Below are 11,790 nucleotides of genomic sequence, written 5' to 3'. Positions count from 1 at the left end.
CGGTTCGGTTGTGTTCTTGTGGGCGGGTTGTGCTGGATCCGTGTTCTTGGCGGTGCTGCAGGTGTGCCGGCAGCGGTGACAGCTGAAGGGTCCATGGGTGTCGGCTGGTGATGCTAGCTTGCACTCCACTCGCTCCACTCGCTGCCATGAGTGTGGCCCCCTCTCGCTTCACCTTTACTCTTTCTTATTAGCTTACTCTTTCCCTGCATCTCACATCAACATTTCTCTGTTTCTCTCCTTCTTTTCTCCCCTGCTCTTTGCACTCCTGTATATATTTTCCCTCCTTCTGCTCCCTGTTCAAGGGTTTTCTGTCTTTTTGCTATATTCTCTATATATTTTACATTCTTTCTGCCTCTTCGCGTCTCCCTCTCCTGTACATATTTCGCATCTCTTAGTGTCTTATCTCCTATATATTACCTCCCCTCTCTTTATAGGTCTTCCCAGTGACTCTTTGCCATTTAGATGAATAATTGTCCCTGTTTTTCTCTCTCCTTCAGACATTATTTCTCCATACTATCGCGAAAATATTTGATATCTTCTTGGCTGACACTATCTCCCATGTATATTTCCCTGTCTGCCCCCTCTTTCTCTTTTATATAAATATATATGATATGGTCACCCCTCCTCCTTCTTTTCTCCCCTTCTCTCTGGACCCAGCTCCCCCCACTAGTGTGTATATACTACCATTTCAACCTTTCTCCCCGCTATATATTAATATTTCAAATATCTCTTATTTATGTTCTATGTGCCCCCTTCTTGCCTGACCTTTCTCACCCTGTCACTTAACTCCCTCTTATCTATGTATCAATGTTCCACCCTCCTGTGTCTCCCCTCTGACCTTCCTCCATCCTGTACTTTATCTGTCAATATCTCTCCTTTCTCCCCCCTTGCACATTTCATGTGGCTCTCTCTCCTTCACCTATGCATATTTCCCCATCCCTCCTGTATGTTACTACTCTCCTGCCACTCTATCACTGTCTTTCTCTCTTGTGTACACCAGTTCTTCCCCTCCGTCGGTCCCCCTTTCCCATAAATATATGTATCAGAATATCTCTCCCTTCTCTTCCCTGTTTTCCTCTCTTCTTGTCCAGGGAAAACGCCCTGTACCCCGGATCCAGAACACAGCGCCAGCGAGTGTGGCTTGCCGGAGCCTCATTCCAGAGGAGGGGGGCATTTGTTAAAGGGCCCCCACCAACGAGACCCGCTAACACAACCATGGGTCACAATCGTGAACTACCACCCCCACTCCCCCCGTCTCTGAGAACAGAACACGAGGACCAGAGAGGAGAGACTCCAGTGCATCCCGCTCCGACCTCCCCCACTCCAAAAATGTATAAGGGGCTAAACCACTGAAGACCCCCACAAGAAATGTGCATGACACTAAATCCAGCGATGCATGTCCCTGAACATGTGTTAGACATACATGGGACCAAACAGTTGAGCGATACCCCCCCAGCTGTGCCTCTCCCAGGACATAAGTATACACAGGACCCAATTACACAGCTGCTAAGTTTCCTAGGACCGTGTGGGTGTACTGCTCCAGTCCAGACTTTTTCCTTTGAATTCTGGGACGTGTAGTCCTGATTTATAATGAAATGAACAAGACTGCAAGTCCCAGAATTCAAAGGAAATACCTGGGCTGATGCAGCACATCACACATGACCTCGGAATCTTGACATGGCTGCACTTACGAAGGCATGTCCATAAACCGCATAACCGTTTTATGTGACTGATACATAGCTGCAGGGCTTTAAGTGGGGGAGGGGGGGTCTGAGTTTTTTTTGGGAGGGCCTCGAAAGGGGGCTCTATTTTCGGCTGTGTTTCCTCTTACATGCCTCATATCCCAAGTAAAGTCTCTTCTATTACATTTTATTGGGTGTAAAGCTCTTAAAACACTGCTGTGCACGAAGAGCAGGCACGCTGCAGAGTTCGAGTGTTGTGCTCCCTTCTCGAAAATGTGCAAGTCCCACTGTTTTCGCTGCAGAGTTGGAGTGTTGTGCTCCCTTCTCGAAAATGTGCAAGTGCCACTGTTTTCCTCTTTCTGTTTTTTTTAAGAGGAGCATTTAATTTTCTAGCTGCGCTTTATTCCGCTTAGTCACAAGTGCAGTGGGAACGCATCCAGCTCCCACCTGTGGTCATTTTGCAACTGGGGGCAGGTGCTTTGCCCTTCACAAACTAAAAGACCTGCTCGAGAGGCAGTTTATGGGACCGCTGGCACAGATTTCTATTTCCGACTGAGTGATTTACTCTCGGAGAAATCAAACAGAGCACTGACGCGGAAGCTAAAATACCAAATAAACTGTCTCGCGAGCAGGCTTCCTTTCTTATGTCTATGACTGTCTGCTACTAACAGATGCACTTAATGAAATGGCGCCGCTACCCCAAGAGGTGCTATCTTCAGGGGATCCCTTTAAAGAGTATTGTCTTAAATCTGAGCAGCTGTTGTTTAAGTACCGCAGACCCCCAACGTGTCAACGGCCCGGGCCCTAAAGGTAGATTCCCCGCAACACAGTCCTGTCTTCCTATTTGATTCCGTTGAGAGTGTTTATCGCATCTAAAAAAACATGCTAAACGCGATTTCCATATCACAATGTGTGCTTTGAATAAACCAAAAGCGGCATATTTTCTTTGATGTGTTGCCAGTAAACAAACAGATTTTAAATTACACACAATCTGTGAGAGCAAGACCTCAGATTGAAGTGTGTGTGTGTGGGGCTGCTTGTGTGTGTGTGTGTGTGTGTGTGTGTGTGTGTGTGGCTGCTTGTGTGTGTGGGGCTGCTTGTGTGTGTGTGTGTGGGGCTGCTTGTGTGTGTTTGTGTGTGGGGCTGCGTGTGTGTGTGGGAGGGCTGCTTGTGTGTGTGTGTGTGGCTGCGTGTGTGTGTGTGGGGGGCTGCTTGTTTGTGTGTGTGTGGGGCTGCTTGTGTGTGGGGTTTGCTTGTGTGTGTGTGTGTTGGGCTGTTTGTGTGTGTGTGGGGCTGCTTGTGTGTGTGCGTGGGGCTGCTTGTGTGTGTGCGTGGGGCTTTCTGTGTGTGTGGCTCAGTGTCCGCGAATACTCTCTAATGCTCACCTATTGCCATTGTAAATGACAATACCATTTATTTATGTTTTAAAAAAAAAAGAAAATAAAATGTCATGAGCAATGCCAATAGCTCTACCTTTAATAATGCCGAGACCATTGCATTGTAAATGCTTGTTTCTGAAATGCGCCTCGTGCTTGGTGACCTCCGCTGCCTTAAAGGCTTCATAATAACTACCACCTTGCAGAGCACCCTGTTCTCAGGCTGCCTCCTACTGCCCTCATGAGGATACTTCAATCTACTCTTAAATCAGAGTGCACTAATGTCTTCTAACCAAAGCTTATGCTAAACTGCCCATAAATGGAAAAGATGGGTTCTTATTATAGTATTTTTCTGAAGGTAACCAACTACCTGCGGAAATTGTAACAAATTGTTCCTACTTGAATAGAAAAAAATCTACTCTTCAGTGGTTTTCCTATCAGGCATTTATCTTGATGACTCGTTTTACCCATCTTTTTACTTCAAAGTACTATCAACGACTCTCTTTCTTGTGCACATTCTATATTAAGTATTGCATAAGTACATCTTAATGTGAATTAGTCTAGCCTAATATGTATAATGAGTTTCCATGCTCTGTATTTTTCATCTGTGTTTTAATTGCCTTCCACCTGACATCCGTGAAATGCTGTGGTGTCTTTTAAACTTCATAGGGCTTGCCCCTTTTTAATTTTCAAGTGATTTAAAAAGTACTTTGATCTTCCTGAATTGTGGTAGGTTTTGCACCTTGTCACATGCTTCTGAGTAGACGCAGAAGTGCTTCTCTGTGGTTGAGTAGTACGCTACTCCTTTCTTTGTGCCTGATTGAGTGAATAATGTGGCTTTGTGGAAGCAAGGGAGACTAAACCTGAGGTTACCCACTTGTTGTGCATTTTCTTCCGATCATCTTTGATATAGTCTCCTTATCACAAGAGCGCCTTGTTTCGATTACGACCTGAGCCCCTGGATTTTAGAGCCGCCTACTTTGAAATTGAGTTCAGTGTGTCATATCTTTAATTCTAGAGTCTTTCCAAATCCCGCATACATCCTGTGGTGTATTTCACACAAAATGATTTTCCTTTGCGGAATGCAGACAAGTCTTGTAAAACAAGTTCAGAGAGAATGTTTTTGCCACCGTTGATGATATAGAACGCTTTGTGCAAATATTTTGGTTAATGTTGCTCCTACTTTTTCTCAGAGGCACCTTTCATTCTCTTGCTCTCAAGTGCAGGCCTTTGGGGCCTCAGACCACTCCTCTCCCTTATATATTTATATGTTCATGGCTCCCACAGTGCTCTGTTAACCAGAGATTCTCTCTTCCTTTATGACTTGCATTATTATGTCTTCTGTATAGCTCTAATGCTTGGTTTATGTGTCTCTCTAGTCCACAGAAATAATTTTAATTACATTTTCCTTTAGGGTTTTGAACTCATTCCATCGCCACTTACACCATTGCAGCTTCTGCTAGTGTGTGCGCTAGTGTGTGCATGGGAGACACCTCCCATGCATTCCTCTGTATTGCTGTCTGATTGGGTTCTGTGTTTTCTTTGTGATGTACCTGATCCGTGATCTATGTATGGTTTTTAGGGCTCGGCCTATGTCACCACTGTGTCAGCAGTGGGGCGGAGCTCCGAGCCGTATTGTTAAGGGGCTCAGAATAGTGTAGCAAAAATTCCTCAGTGCGCGAGATTTTCAGTAGTTATTTTTGCCATCTGCATGGTAATTGGTCCTCGCGGTGCAGTGTTTGTAGTAGCCTTGACGCAATAGGCTATATATATTTTATGTTCGGCACTTCCTGCATTTTCTGTGCGGTTATGCGCAAGGGAGTCAATAAATTTCAATTAGGAGCTGTCAGGGTGCTGCGGTAATGTAATCCAGATGGTCGGGGCGCGTTCACCATTCTGCAGTGAGTTTGGCCTGATGCAAGAATCCATTCCTTGTTTTTTCAGCCGTGTGTGCGCGCATGCTGGCTCCCTGCCAAAGCTTGTGGGCCTGTGGTAATTGAAGCCAGATGCCGGCTCGCAGAGGCCTCTGACATCGCCTCTCCCCGCCTGCTCCTCACTGCAGCCCCCACCACTGGAATTCATATTAAAAGCATGCTTTGACATACATAGATATGCTCACACATCAATGACCATTATTGTGAAGAGGCGTACTTAATAGACCCATTTCACTCCTCGATTGGAGATGACAGTATATGTGGGCCACTGGTGCCCATGGTCCTTATATAATCACGAGCAATACTGCACTGTAGATACCAAATACATCATAACAGTGTATAGGAATTGGTTTGATTTTTGGTGGATGATCTGTCCAGCCAGCATAGCCTCACTAGGTGGTGGCCATCTTGCACCTAGTGACAAGATGCCCCCAACCCCCCCCCCCCTCCGTCAATGGCATCCTTAATGACATCACTAATGACATATCAAGTGACATCCTTGATGATGTCAATGATGGCATCATCCGGAGAATGTGAGTGCAGAGTTCAGAGTGCAGAGTGCAGAGTTCAGAGTGCGGAGTGCAGATTGTGAGTGTGGAGTGCAAATTGAGAGTGCAGATTGAGAGTGCAGAGTGCAGATTGAGAATGCAGAGTGCAGATTCAGAGTGCAGATTCAGAGTGCAATTTCAGAGTGCAGTTTCAGAGTGCAGTTTCAGAGTGCAGATTCAGAGTGCAGATTCAGAGTGCAGATTCAGAGTGCAGATTGTGAGTGCAGATTCAGAGTGCAGATTCAGAGTGCAGATTCAGAGTGCAGAGTGCAGATTGAGGGTGCAGAGTGCAGATTGGGAATGCAGAGTGCAGATTCAGAGTGCAGTTTCAGAGTGCAGATTCAGAGTGCAGATTCAGAGTGCAGATTCAGAGTGCAGTTTCAGAGTGCAGATTCAGAGTGCAGATTCAGAGTACAGATTCAGAGTGCAGATTCAGAGTGCAGATTCAGAGTGCAGCTTCAGAGTGCAGATTGTGAGTGCTGTTTGTGAGTTCAGAGTGCAGATTCAGAGTGCAGTTTCAGAGTGCAGATTCAGAGTGCAGATTCAGAGTACAGAGTGTGAGTGCAGAGTGCAGATTCAGAGTGCAGAGTGTGAGTGCAGAGTGCAGATTCAGAGTGCAAAGTGTGAGTGCAGAGTGCAGATTCAGAGTGCAGAGTGTGAGTGCAGAGTGCAGATTCAGAGTGCAGATTGTGAGTGAAGAGTGCATTTGTGAGTGCAGAGTGCAGATTCAGAGTGCAGTGTGAGTGAAGAGTGCATTTGTGAGTGCAGAGTGCAGATTCAGAGTGCAGATTGTGAGTGCAGAGTTCAGAGTGCAGGGTGCAGATTCAGAGTGCAGATTCAGAGTGCAGGGTGCAGAGTGAGTGTAAAGTGACAGTGAGTGCAGAGTGACTGCAGAGATAGTGTGTAAGGGTGCAGGGTGCACATTGTGTTAGTGTGCAGAATGAGTGTGCAGGATAAACAGTGTGTGACTATGCAGGGTGACATTGGGAGTGTGCGGGTGAGCAGTGTGTGAATGTGTAGGGGCAGTGTGTGAGTGTGCAGAAAACACCACATACACCACACACACATACCACATACACACACACCATACACACACCACACACACATACACCACACACACATAACACACACACAAACCACACACCTCACTCTCTCAACACCACACACTTGTCACCACTCACCACAACACACTCACCACCACACACTCACCCCCCAGGCTCACCCCCACCGACTCACCACCACACACTCACCACTACACAGAAAACAACACACACAACAACACACCCCCAGCCGTCAATAAATGCTTTCACCAGGCACAAACACCAACAACCATCAATGTACGCTTTCACCAAAAACAAACACGACCATGCATCAGTGCTGCTAAACACTCACGCACACAACAAACAATGTCAGCGCAACTTTCACTAAACACACACACACACACCAACAGCTGACAGTGCACCAGCCACTCTTTCAATTGGCACAATCATCAACAGCTGTCAGTGCACCCTTTCACCAACCACACGCATTACCATCCAGCTCTGTACGCTTCACATCCACACTCACTAACAGCTCTTACTGCACGCTACCACCAGTCATACACACCTCAAGCCACCACTACACGCTTCCACCAAACACACACACCAACAGCCATCACTGCACAATTCCTACAGGCACACACATCCACCACACATCAATGCACACACCAATTGATAACGCATTCACCAATTAATATTGTACCTATCGCACTATGCTGCACTTTACCTTTTAAAGATATTGCGTTAAAGTGCAGCATGCCACCAATGATAACATTCCAATCCAACACACATATCTCCAACACACACCACATGTTTCCACTCCAAAACACATGCCTAAAACACATTGCCATTTACAATGACAATATCTCTAACTCAAACAAACCCGAGCCCTAATGCATTCCTAATGCTTGTTACATATGCAACGATTCAGAAAAGGGGGTGGTGATGAACAGAGTGTCTAAATTAAGCAGACCACTCTTACCCAGTCCAAAGATCAGATTGTATAAGAATTGGCTTGGTAGTTTGGTCTGCCCTGTTCCCATGATGCACTGGGCCAGGGTCAGATTAATTTGCATATAGCCAAGTTCTGAGCTGGGATGGTGCAGTGAGCTAAAAAACGGCGATGGATCAAGCCCTGATCTTTGGACTGGGTAAGAGTGGTCTGCTTAATTCAGACACTCTGTTCATCACCACCCCCCTTTTCTGAATCATTTTTGTCCACCTTAAGCGTGGAAGGGTATACTCAGATGTGAGTCCCTAGCTCATTGCACCATCAGGATTCAAGCAAGCCGGGCCGAAGACGGCTGAAATGCCAGGAACCGGTCCCCGGTAGCTTGTTTCCTTCCCAGTATAAGAATTGGCTTGGTAGTTTGGTCTGCCCTGTTCCCATGATGCACTGGGCCAGGGTCAGATTAATTTGCATATAGCCAAGTTCTGAGGGAACTTGGACCGCCCCCGGAGCCGGCAGTGGCTGTAAAAAGTCTTGGCATTTATGTGGATGACAAGCTTTCCATGCGGAAACAGGTCACCACGGTGGTGGGAACCTGTGTTGGCATGTTGCGTCAACTTAGGAAGGTCGCGCCATTATTGTCCTATTCCACCCTGCGAAGGGCGGTCTCTGCTATGATCCTTGCAAGACTGGATTATGGTAATTCGCTCTATTTGGGCTTACCCCAAAAACTTCTGGACAAACTTCAGATGGTGATGAACGACGCCGCCAGGCTCATTTACAAGAAACCCAGGAGCACGCATGTGTCTCCACTCATGCGTGAGCTACACTGGCTCCCAATAAGGCAGAGGGTGCTCTTTAAAGGGTTATGCATTGCACATAAATCCCTTTATGGTAAGGCACCAACAGCCTGATTCATGTACGGGCCGTTTTGCGTGTCCCTAATAGCGAATCATAGCGATTCGCTATTGAGGACACGCAAAACGGCATTCATGTAGGAATTGCAACTTAAATAGCGATTCCTACATGTTCTTTATTTGCGAGTAGCAATTTGCTACTCGCAAATACTCCCCATTCATTCCTATGGGCCAAGAGGCCCATTGGAATGAATGGGGATTTGCGAGTAGCAATTTGCTACTCGCAACTGAGATAGCGATTTTAAGGGTGACAGGGGTGTCCAAAGGACGCCCTGTAGCACCCCTAAAATGCACTTATGGACAGGTGTTGCGCACACACATGTCCAAAGGACATGTGTGTGTGCTACATGCAACTTTGAAAAATGCTTTTAAAAGCATTTTTCTGAGTTTTTGCTATTTACCGACAGGTCTGACCTGTCGGTAAATAGCGGCCCCAAAAGTCCAAAATCGCTATTTTGTTGTGTGTCATGAATAGCATTTAAGGAATCTCTATTAGAGATTCCTTAAATGCCATTCCACGCAAATATGCAAATTCTTAAATAGCGATTTTTGCATTTGGTATCATGAATACCAAATGCAAAAATTGCGCTCGCAAAAGGCCAGATTCTGAGAATCAGGCCCTTTGCGAGTGCAATTTAGCTACATGAATCAGGCTGCAAGTTACATCAAGACCCGCCTTACCCCATATACACCGGCCAGGGTGTTAAGATCTGCTGAAGCAACCCTGCTCATGCAACCTCGTTTTAGATTGGCGACAGTGGGCGGTCGTGCCATTTCTAACACCCTCCCAGCGGCCTGGAACAGCCTACCGGTGGACTTGCGCAAAGAACCCAATTTGCTGACCTTCCGGAAGAGGCTGAAGACCGTTCTTTTCCAGAAAGCCTGGGGAGGGATATAAATTTCCTGTAGTGTTTCTTTTGGTTCTTGTGGTGTTTACTGGACAGCGCTTAGAGACCCCGGGGTTATATAGCGCTATATAAATCGAAATAAATAAATAAATAAATAAATGAGCTGGTATGGTGCAGTGAGCTAAAAAACGGTGATGGATCAAGCCCTGATCTTTGGACTGGGTAAGAGTGGTCTGCTTAATTCAGACACTCTGTTCATCACCACCCCCCTTTTCTGAATCATTGTTACATATGCAGACACATCTGTTACGTGGACGCCTGGGGGTTTGTGGCCGAGGGGGATATCCCTCCATGGCTTTCGTTTCAACATTGTTTTTTAGCAAGCATTAACAAAACCCATAGGACGGGCATTGGCTATTGTGCCTTTCTTTTGTATATTTCTTATGCATATGCAATAGAAATTAAAAGCTTAAGAAATAGTTAAAAATAAAAAAAATAAACGAAAGGACAGATGGGCCCTCTGCACTAAGTGCTCTGCTTTCTATATGCATGTGTTACTAGGAAATTATATTGCAGACAAGACATCCAGGAGCCTAAGTGGGCTGACCCGTTTTGTCTGCAGTGGTTGGCAGAACCAACCTGTGAACGACTCTTTAACATATCAACGGATGAAGAGGGCTCACTCAAAACCTCCTCTACGTATATATTTTAATTCAGGACTATTTTAATACCCGAGAAATGCGAGTAGACAGGATCCAAAAAACGCACACACAACTGCACCGTGAATGTTGACCTGGATTGCTCCCTTTCTGACCGTGGCTTTGCATCGCACCCACTTTCACCGATTTCTTGCCCAAAGGGCTGTCAAATTTGGTTTATGTATTGGCCTTTAGTGGGTATACAGTTTGACATGCAGCATCTGAACAAGGTGCCTTGGAGCAAATTCAATAACCTAATCTTGCACACTAATATTTCTTCAGTTCACTTTTAAGCCCACACCGGACTTCAGTGTTTTCTGTACATTCTGCTTCTACCATGCATTGTTGTATGTGGCTATTTTCCTAATGACCCCATGCATGCATGGTTTAATTAGCATCTGGTGGGATGGTACACCATATGCAAATATCTAATATCAAACAGTTCTCGTGTGTGTGTGTGTTAGCGTGGGCATGTGTTTGGTACCCGCTGCTGAAGCACAAAGGCTGCTTTGTTGGTTGGCTTGGCCACCTTCTACTTTAACACAGTAATTATGTCACTGAATGTTCACCTTTCTCCCCCCTTGCAGAAAAGTGCTATGTTGAAATGCTCTGGCCCTATTTTTTAGGTCGATCCTGGGCAGCGCATGTGTTGCTCTGCAAGGCATGCTGTATTGGAGTATGACCTTGAAGCTCCGCCCACTCTCCATCCATATTTTTCATTGGCTTGCGTCATTGTCCCTTGTAAACTCTGGCTTCTGATTTGTTAATAGGCTTGATAGTCCTTCCTTAGTACGCCTTGACTTCATTTGTAACCTCCCGGGCCATTTTCCTTCTGTTGTTGCATGGGATGACTTATTTAGTCTGTAAGTACTATTTTCTTTCATGTGTTTCTCCTACTTTAGACATGACATGCTTTCCTGCAACATTCAGCGCGCCATGCGCACTTTCACTTTCCAAGCAGCCCGGGACAATGGCGGCAACTTCTTTGAAATGAAATGGGTATCGCATTTACAAGAGTTTGAGCTATTGGCATTGTAAATTACAATGCCTTTTATTTATGTGTTAATTAACAAAACTGAAATAAAAGGCGTTGTCATTTACAATGCCAATAGCTCAAACTCTCCCAAATGCGAGACCTATTGCATTGCAAATGCTTGTTTAATACCCTTCTACCGCTGGTAAAGGAACCCACGTCTTTAGCTAGATGTATCTACACCGGGGCAGCTTCAATCCCATTCTTGGTCTAAATGCACAGCCTGTATCTGTCTCGGAAAGGGAGAGAGAGAGTCGTGAGCACTCAATCTTAGTACAGAAACTCAATCTCTCTGTAGATGGCCAGCGCCAGTCCTGGGCCTTCAGTCCTTCTGCAGAAGCCTGCATCTCTCTATAATATATCGGGGCAGTGCCAGTCCTGGGCCTTCAGTCCTTCTGCAGAAGCCTGCATCTCTCTATATATCGGGGCAGGGCCAGGGCTGAGCTTTCTATTGCTTCTGCACGGCATGTCTATCTGTCTGCATAGAAGATAGGGAAGGCGAGGGCTCTCTCTGTTTTCAGTCTATACAAATCGTGTCGCACAAAGCGTGTATCTCTGTTGATAAGAAAACACCGATGATTCTGAGCCCTAGATCGTGACTAGCCGTCTATATCTATCTACAGAGAGGTCAGGGCCAGTATCTCGTTCTGCAAAGGAAAGCTACAAGTGTCGCCCAGTGGGCACTAAAGGGTTAACGTTCAGCGCAATGTGCAGCAGCCAAGGACAGGTTGTTCCTTCCTTATCGGGCTAGCTGTACGCCAGACAAAC

This window comes from Lissotriton vulgaris, chromosome 7 (genome assembly GCF_964263255.1).
Source record: "Lissotriton vulgaris chromosome 7, aLisVul1.2, whole genome shotgun sequence".
Taxonomy (NCBI): Eukaryota; Metazoa; Chordata; class Amphibia; order Caudata; family Salamandridae; genus Lissotriton; species Lissotriton vulgaris.
The sequence above is the reverse complement of the archived record's forward strand: the minus strand, read 5'-3'. Positions refer to the sequence as shown.